Consider the following 9884-nt stretch of genomic DNA (forward strand, 5'->3'; position numbering starts at 1 on the left):
CTTTGCTTGCCTGGGACCACAGCTGGGTGAGATGGTGCCCATCCCCTGATTGAAACCAAGTTCCAAATGAGACCCTTTCCTCTGAACTCAAGAGAGGGTTTACAAACTGCATCCATCTTCAATCAAAAGGAAATTTCACAAAATCCCAAAAGATGAATCCAAGATCAGAGCTGCTTTCCCTCATTCCTGATTCTGCTGCTGTAAATCACTTTGAAATTATAGTATATCTGAGCTGCACTTCCGTCTGAGTGTCCGTGTTATTGCTTCCTAGCAAAATAAATGTAACAGCATTCTCATCAAAAAAAAAAATCATTGTAAAAATTTCTTAGTGGTCTTTTAGACACAAGTCAACATTAATTCTTAAAACTAAGGTTGTAGAGCCCCTGTTTTGAAGGTTTCCTGGTCGAAGTTGATTTGTTCTTGTACCTGAAGCAGGTGATGTTTCTGCAGAGACATCTGAATGACAGCGGGAGTGAAGGACAAATCTAATAAAGCCTAATAAAGCGTGAGCGTCAAAATGTCATTAAACTTACAAAGATGAGACTCAAAATCACCAAAAAGGTAAATGTCTTCATTAGTCTGATCTCTGAAGACTGTCGAACATTTCATTAATTTATAATTTATGATTGTTTGACAAATATTGAAAAGTATGTAAATATGAGCGGGATAATGTCTTTTCTGCGGGAGATGAGGAAATGACCCAAACTGTACGTGCCTGCAAGATTACACACAGGACCCAGCTCTCTGTTATCAAACTGTGCCGCCCCTTTAGCCAACATATTGTGCAAGTGACAAGTGAAATAGTGTAGATAAACCAATGGTTTAAAACGTAATAAAGACAACAGCCATTTGCATTTTTTACATTTTATTACAAAGGTAATTTACTATGACACATTTCTGAATGTAATTTATGAAAACATGTTAAAGCAATTACATCGTGTATACAGCCCTCAGAGCTACAAAATTCAGATAAATAATAATATTATAGATCTTTAGAGACTCACTATTGAAAAACATATCATAAAGGGAATCTTTTATTTCAAAAATAGGTTGTACAGAAGAAAATAATGGCATTAAATTTTAAAATTAAGAATAACATCTTGAAGAACAATAGAAACTAAAGGAATAATATGCTTTGCTGGAGTTGCAAAATTAAATCTTCATGATGACAATTTGCTTATTTCACAGGGTTTATTGTCAACAATTTTTTCCTTCCTGGGATCAAATTTAGGTGCAAAATATTAAAGGTTTCTTGGGAGGGAGATACAAGAGGAATACACGTTTCCTCTTTCAAACTTCTGAGCTCATTCCTTCTCTCTATTTCTCTTTCCCAAAGCACAGAACTGTACCAGCTTTGAAAAGTAACAGAGAAATCCATTCCCTGAAGGTCAGTATGTCTGAACTGATTCTTCAAGAAGATTTTCTACAGGAGCCTGTCATAAGCTATCAAAACAAGAGAAGATTCCGTTGGGGGAAAGGGAAGAAAATTTTACACAATAGAGCGTGAAATAAAAATGAGCGACACTTCATTTCTCTCCGCACTCCCTATACATCAATTTATTTTGTAATAACTCCATAATATATTTTAAAATTGGGAAGGCATGTTTAGATACTCTAGGTCCAGCCTCCAACTATTATTTTTATCAACTCTTCTCCGGTGAGGAGGTGGGATCTTTCTTCCTTTGGGATGCACAGGTAACAAACAACACTTTGTAAATATTCAACTTGAAAAGCAAACCATAAACTAAGTCTGAAATGAGAGCCCTTTTCCTGTCTGTGGAGGGCATGTCCTGGGTTTCTTCCACAACTTTGAGACCATCTCAAGGCCCACTGTATGTCTGGTTGAAAGAGCCCTTAGGAGTGTCACCTGCTCTGATAGACATAAAGCCAGAACTCCCCTACCAGCCATCCTAAAATCTCCCCAACCTAAAGAAAAGGGCTCTTGACACCACTCAAATCCGAATTTGTGGGTCACCGAGTGCATGCAATAACTGGGTCCTGGCCTTCTCTTTCAGTTGGAGGTCCTACTAACCCACAGTAACTGGCCCCCAAAGCTTCCTCTCCTCCCCAGTTCAAACACCCAACACCCCTAAAAGGATGAAGAAGGGCTGTGGCCCTTGCAGAGGGCTTCTGGAGTCCCATCCAGCTATGAAGGGTGGGCCGTTGCCTAATGTGGTCTCCTCGCCTCGGAGCAGTGGGCAGGTGAGCCTTCCCCTCCCCTGCCTCCTGCTACACCTTTGGTTCTGGAACCGTCCACAGCGCTAAGGCTTCCACCGTCCTCAGGTGGAGCTCGCGCGGCCGCCCAGGGTCCCCGAGGTCGTCGGCATCGCCGCGGAGCAGCCCGCAGCCCAGGGGGCCCGCTCGCCCCCCGCCCCCCGACGCTGGGATTCGCCACCCCGCCGCACCCCCCACGGCGATCTCGGGTCCCAGCCCCGGCGGGTGCCTAAGCCCGGGCGCCCCTGGCCCCAAGGCCGGGTCCCCGAGCCTCCCCCGGGGCCTCCAGAGCCGGCCTGGGCCGAGGAGGTGGGCTCCGGGTTACTTTTAACCAGGGTTAAGTCAGCCCTCGGCTGCAGCCTTTGTCTCTCCTGGAATGTTTAGGGGCTGCATATGCTTTTGTGTTGCAAACAGCAAGCGGGGTCCCCAGGAGTCCCTGACCCCATGCCTTGGCAGGAGCACCGTTTCCCGGGACAACTGTGGCTGCGCGGGCTCCCGCCCTAGCCCTGCGCAGGCTCGCTGCCACGCACACCAGCGCAGGCTTGCGGCGCCCCGCACGCACACAGAGAAAAGTTCCTAAATAAATAAATAATAAATAAATAAATAAATACATAAATAAATACATAAATAAATAAGTGAATGCACTGATAGTGAACTTCCTGAATGCGTGGACTAAAGAGAGGAAATATAATGAGGGAGGGGATCAGTAAAGAGAGGGAATGGAGAGAAAAAAAATACACCTGCTGATGTGTCAACGTCAATAGGCAAATGATCTCCTAATAAATGAAACAATGAAAGGGCTGCATTGTTTTCTATTCCGCTCTCCACATCTGACCCTGTTTCTATCTGCATGGCCATGTTTTGATGACTTGGAGTATATGCAAAAACAAACTTTCCCGCGGTGTTTTTCCCCCCTTCTCCTCTGCTTGTCAAGCTTTTCTTCCCGAACAGTCAGATGATTTTAAAAAGAAGCCAAAGGAGAAGAAGAAAAAAAAAACCTCCACCACCATCACCACCCAAGAAATGATAAATAGCGTCGCATAGCTAATCGCTGGAGGGCGCGTTTACCAATTCATAATCATTTATTCTTGGTGATGTATGGCTCTTACACTTAAATCTGAAAAGCTTCTATTTGAAGGTGTAAATAGCTTTTTTTTTCCCCCTTTCCTGCAGTAAACCTTCCTGCATTAGCAGTGATTGATCTCATGTACAATTCGTCCCAGAGTGCTATTTTACAGGGGGAACACTAGCTTTTGGAGATTAACTGGGGAGTCTGTTACATATTAATGAAGCCGGGAGATATACTAACGTTTTGGTAATTTAGTTATTTGTGTCTATAGCTATCGTCGTTATTTTCTTTTAGACCCCTGCGGTTGTTATCCATCGAATTAAAAAGTGGTCCTTAGAATTATTTTTTTTTCCACTGGCAACTAAACGCCATTTAATGTGAAAAACAAATGTTGACTTCTCTCTTGAAGGAAGTGTTTCTTGGCAAGACATCAAAGTGTTTTAAACTGTATTAGTGGGTTATGTTAGTTTTCTTACCCCAAGCCTGCACTGAAGTAATGACTAACGGGGGAAAAAAAGAAAAAAAAAAGTCTCAGCCTGCCTCAAGAAAAATTATTTAATCTAGGAGAAGGAATAAAGTTAAAACTCTAGGATAAAAATGTTTCCGGCAAGAAGTTCCCCCAAACATTTGGAAATCCAAACTTAATGTGGGGAGTAGAGTTGGGGGAGAAGCAGAGGTTGCTCATTGATTTGTAACTGGATAATTAATATCCCACCAAATGAGACATCAGCGTCATTAATGCCTGTGTTCACGGAGAAAGACTTTGAGTGAATTGCAATCCCAGATAAAATCCACATTCCACAAAGAAGTTGCTTCATGGCCCTGAATAAATGGCATTGATTCTGTTTTCTTGTAGGGTTTTTAATGGGGAGAAGTGGCTCCGGCTTCCCACAGAAGACCTGGGGGCGTGTCTCTGGGCAGGTAGCCTTTCCAGATATCCCCCAATTACCCGGTTCTGTGGAGAACTCAGGACCACTGCTGATTACAGGAGTAGGGTGATGAGAGGAGAGAAGCTGTTGCTTAGAGTGCTGGGAGCACCTACACCTGCCTTGTGTAATAAAAGGTGGCTAACCCATTTCCACTTCCACGGGGTCCAGGAACTGCCTGCTGAGTTCAGGAGAGGCCAAGAAGTGGCATAACATCCTCTAGGGACACATCTGTTCCTGGGTCTTGCCCATATGAATCTTAGCTCCAAAACCCTTCTGATCCCTACCCTAGGCCGGATCTCTCTCCTGTCCCCCCAAATAGAGTACCCTCGACATTCCTCTCCCACAGCCAGTTACCCACCCTCCTTCCAGAAGTCAGGATTTGGAGCTGCAGACTCTGGGGGCCTTCGAGGTAGTGTTTGCTGGGAGACCAGCTTCAAGAAGCAACAAACTTTCCAGGGCCTCAAGACACTGAAGCGGGATGGCGCCAGTTGGCCGGGGCGCGCCCCTTTTGTTTTGGGGGGCGATTTATGTTCTTTATAAAAATGTGGTTCGGAAAAAAAATAGAAAGAGCCTTGAAAACGTTGTTACAATGAAAAAGGGACAAATTAGAAGACATTTTCCGTGATCAAAGGCGGGAGGGAGAGCGCGCATGGGCATTCACAAAGCTTGACTTATTCACTCCCCTCCTTTGCAAGCCGGGGCAACAAGCGTGTCCCCCATTGACAAGGCGCCCTATTCAGACTGCAGGTGCGAAGTGGGCCGGCGCGCCCGGCCACATTATGTCAAGGTTGTTGGAGATTAGTGTTCGGCCTTAATAACTAAAGCGCTTGATTTACATTGGAAAAAAGCCCCCTCAGCCGTGAAAACAAAATCGTTGAACGCGTGATCATTGCGAGGGCGGCTGATATCCTAATACTCGCATTGTCCTAGGCTGGGCCCAGGCGAGCCCGGCCTCCTCAGAAAGGGCATGGCCTGGGTTGCTGGTCCTGGACCAGGTCCCCAGATTCAGAGGGGGTGGACGGAGGAGTGATGGGTGGAGTTTTACTGGAGCCCAAGGAAGACAGAGTGGGGGCTTCCCTGAGAGTTCAGATCCAGGCTCTGGGCTTTGGCAAAGCCTAGGATAGGAGAATCATGGGGGCTCCAGGGCCCGAGTGCCTCAAGGTCTGAGGCTCTCCAGCATCACTCTGGGGGAGAGCTGGGGGAGTTGTGTTGGTGTCTCATGAGCAAGAACAGTTTTACTCACAGATGCTCATCTGGGGGTGACTGGAGAGCTGAAGGAACTTACAAAGCACTAAGACACAGTCACTGACAGGATGCCTTCAAGAAGAGCATTGCTTTCAAGCTCAAATCTCTCCCTCTAAAGAAGAGTCCATTTCAGAGAAGTGCAGAAGGACTTGCAGCCTCTGCCTCTCTTTCTGTTGTGTTTTCCCAGTAATTGAGGGAGGCGTCTACATTGGCCTTGGTCCTGCTTCTGTCTATGTGGGTGTTTCAGGACAGGTTCCATTCCCCCATAAACTATGTGTGCCTCCTGTACACCCCCTCCCCCACTCATGAGAAGGGATCCAGAGAACAAGACAGACATCTGTGGTTGGAACCTACGAATAGGCCTTTCAATATGGACATGTATCTGTCCCAACTGCAATTTTTTCTTTTTTTGTGGAAGTCAAGCTACTTAAAGCAATTTCCATAAGATCTGTCCTAGGAGAGAAGGTTTGGTGGGGACAAGGTGAGAAAGCTGTTAACTATTGTCTGGCCCTGAAAAGGTCGTAAGTCAGTGCCTTGGTAGCTGACCTGTCAGGGGAAGGTATAAAGGCTTTATTCATGCAGTCGCTTCAATGTTCTCAGCTCTCACAAAAGTGTTTTTATGATTCAATTTTCTTACCTCTTTTCTTAATTAAAAAGCTGAACCATTAGAATAGCACCTGCATCGTGTCCTGACGGTGCCTGCATACTAATTCCAGAGTCTTTACAACCCGTAATTATAACATAAAATCAGAGATTGAATAAAACAGAAGGATTTTGCTCCCAAAGCCCTGCTAATCCCCTTTTAAAAGGGTCTGGTGAAATAATTCAGAACAGTATCCGGAAGTTGGATTACCGCTCCTTTTTTAACTTTTTACAATGAAATGATATTTCACACTTAAAGGAAGCTCTGTTTTTCTACAACAGTTTTTTTTTTTTTAATTGGCAGGTTTTTTTGAATGATAGAAAGCATTTGACTATGGAGTCCTTGCTTCCTAAATGCACCGCAGAAAACGTAGGGGAAAATTTTTATAGCATGTTTGAAACACTTAAATTTTCTCAGGTGAAAGTTGCTGGAGTGTGATTGAGAACCGCTTATGTGCATCATGTATTAGGCAACCCTCTTCATTTCTCTCAAAGGAAATAAATAAGCAAACTTTCAGGGGCAGACGCCTATTATTCAGGATTTCGAAATACGCACATTTCAGGCAAAACACTTTTCGCTAATATGCTGGGTGCGTTTTTTTTTTTTTTAACACTTACTGAATATGATGAGTGCAAAAGCTAGAGACCTCCATTAAACCCTGAGCAAACCCTTGCAGTGGCTGAAGCCAAGGAGCTTGAGCTGTCTGCATTTTCTCCCCAGTTCTGGCAAGGAACACTATCTTCATCTGGCTAATCTGATGTTGCATGGGCCAACCGTCAGCCACAAACAAGAAAAAAACTGGGTCATCCTTCTGATACTTTGCATAAATCATCCGATAATATTGCTGGTGGTTTTTTTTTTTTTTTACCCCTTCCTTGTGCCATTATTCTACAACTGCATGGTACAGCCAAAACTATACAGATTTACCCAATTTTGGTTTCTTCCCTCTGCAAACATTTCCCAAGGTTGCCCATTCATTATGAGGTTCAGAACCATGTACAGCCCTGCCTGACTTGTTTTGAATTGATCAATATTCTTGCCCTGAATGTTGGCTCATATAGAGTCTCACTGGATCTAAAGAAGCCAAAAATGCAAGACAAGTTTCAAATCCATCTCCCTGGTCATATTTACATTTGATTAACTTGCATCCTGAGGTAATTTTTTTCTTTCTCTTTTTTTCTATGCAGCTGTTTTGGACATTTGTAAGGCTACTGGAAGATTCAGAGGCAACCGCCAAGACCTCTCCTTATTGTCTAATGAGTTTCTTTTTCCCAAATGGTTTTGGGATCTGAACTTAATCAAGTTCCTAGAAGACTCTCCATCATTTTCCTCATTGAAGATATTCAGGTGAAAAAGCAGTGCTGTTCTGATGCCCAGACAGGAAGCTGGTGACAAGTGGAACATACTACTATGGTCACTTGAGGACCAAGATGTTATTAATTTTCCCAGAATGAAAATTCAGTACGAGAAGACTATCATTATTAAAAAAAAAAAAAAAGGGATCTGGGGCACCTGGGTGACTCCCTAGTTACAGCGTGCAACTCCTGATTTGGGGGATATGAGTTTGAGTCCCACCTTGGGTGTAGAGATTATTTAAAAATAAAAATCTAAACAAAAGAGAACAAAAAACCGCCTTCTGATGCCTTCCTGGAAAAGCATCTTTTGTGTGACTTTTGTTCACATGCTCTGTCCTGGGTCACCCTTATTCCCCACTTGCACATTCTCTCCCTTTACACCCAGGCCTCCAAAAACCCACCACCTACCTCAGGCTGGCTGCAGACACTTATGACAAAAATAAATCGACCTCTGGGCAGGGCAGGCCATAGAGTTTACTGTAGTGCCATGGTCTTAACAAGTCAAGGGGGTGACATTAAGATGAATCGGTTTCTTCTGCTTCCACTCCGCACGGAAATAAACTGATCCCTTCTCATTTTTCTTGGGCCTTTTAGAAATAAATTACGTCTCTATCTTAGTGGCCTGCAGCATCAGGCTCTGGAACTCTCAGGGATGGCGAATCCACATCTAGCCTGGGGGGTGCCCGAAAAGGTGCACCCCGCTCTGGAGCTTGAGCCTCCCTCCCACCCCATGGTACCACATTTTCTAGTAAGGTCTGAAGAATCTGATTCTGGGAGGAACTAGGGGACGTGTCTGATAAAGTCGGAGTCGTAGAAGCAATAATAACAGTAACAACAGGCACATAACATGTCAATGCTAAATGCTTCAAAGGTCGTCGTATTTAACGCTGGGAAGAAGTTTGGGAGGGAGGTTAAGTCCCACTTTAGCGGATGAGGAAACCGCAGCGCGAGGCGGTGTCATCACTTATCCGGGGGCAGAGCCCCGAAGGTGGTCAAGCCTGAGAGGCTGGCTCCTGGCCAAGGCTCCCTTCCCACCGCGCAGGAGGTTTTTCCCTGGTGCCCTGGCTCGTGGACGGCCGGGAGGAAAGGCTGGGTGGGAGTCACCGGCAGGCCAAGACACCCCCAAACCGCTCCCTGGCGCTGCACTCCGCAGTGGGAAGCGCGGAACCCCCATAGGATGCATGCGTGTGTCCCTAGGGTGAGGCTAGCCCCGGGGGCACTTGGGGACCGGTGAATCCAACCCCACGCGCCAAAAGTCACACCATTCAACTTTCTGCAAAAAAAAAAAAAGGTTTTCTTGGAAGGAAGCCTGAGCTTCCCGAGCGTCAGGGGCGCGGGCATGTCCCAGAGCCCGAGGGGCACGGGGTGCACGGGCAGCCTTCCCTCCCTCCGCGCACTGTGGCCTGCCTCGACTTCCCCGGGCCCGGGGCGGTCCTCGAAGGCGGGGAGCCGGCCGTTCCCCCGCACCCCCAGGGGCGCCCCAGCGCCGCCAGCGCGTCCCCGGAAGAGCTCCGATGAGGCCCTCTCGGGGAGGCGGGCTCGGGAGGCCCCGCCGGCTGGCCCCGGGCCGCAGGAGGGGGGCCCTTCCTCGCGCGGGACGGGAGGGGGCGCGCGGCGCAGCACCGACGCCCCGGCAGCCCTCCTCGGAGGCTCCGGGCGACGCGGGCGGCTCGGGGCCTTCCATCCAGCCCCCGCAGGCCTGCTGCTTCTCGGGGGACCTAGGCCCCCAACCCTAAGAGCCGCCACCCTCCCGCTTATTAGCGCAGCGGGGGCCCCGGCCCGACCCAGGCGCGCGCGCGGGTTGGGAGAGGCCGCGGCGCCCGCACCCTGGGGGCGCGGGGGCGCGGGGGGCGCGGGGGGCGCCCGAGCCCTGGCGGCCCACCGAGCGCCCTGGAGGTGGCAGGAAGGCGCTGGCGGTTCCAGAGGTTCTGATGCACCTGAAATAATCTCTCTAGGTGGCAGGACCAAGAAGGCCTTCTGCACCCGATGCCAAACCCCACTGAGCATCCCAGTCGGGGCGCAGGGAAGGGTCCGGGGGGGCTGAGGCCTGCAGTCTGCTGGCTGGGCCTTTCGCGCCCCCTGAAGGGCGCCTCAGGGCTGAGCACCCGCTCCTGCAGGAGGGGGCGGGATCCAGGGGGGAAGACTCCTGCGGGCAGCTGTGCCGAGGGACCCATGGGCAGAGGCTGGGCTTCCTGAAGCCAGCTCACCCTCTCTTTTTGCTTTCCCTGTATTTCCTCCCCACAACTAGGAAAGAGGCTTTTGCCTGGGAAGTCAAAGGTGGTTTGTGAGAGGGGGCACCGCGCCTGAGCAGTGGGAAGACAGTGAGAGCCTCGGTTTACCTACCCCCCCCCCCAATGTAAATTGGTTGTTGAGTGTCAGTGTTACTGGGGTGAAATTGGGAGCCAGGGTGGCCTCCTTCACAATGGCCG

Source organism: Canis lupus, chromosome 23, assembly GCF_003254725.2.
Source record: "Canis lupus dingo isolate Sandy chromosome 23, ASM325472v2, whole genome shotgun sequence".
Lineage (NCBI taxonomy): Eukaryota > Metazoa > Chordata > Mammalia > Carnivora > Canidae > Canis > Canis lupus.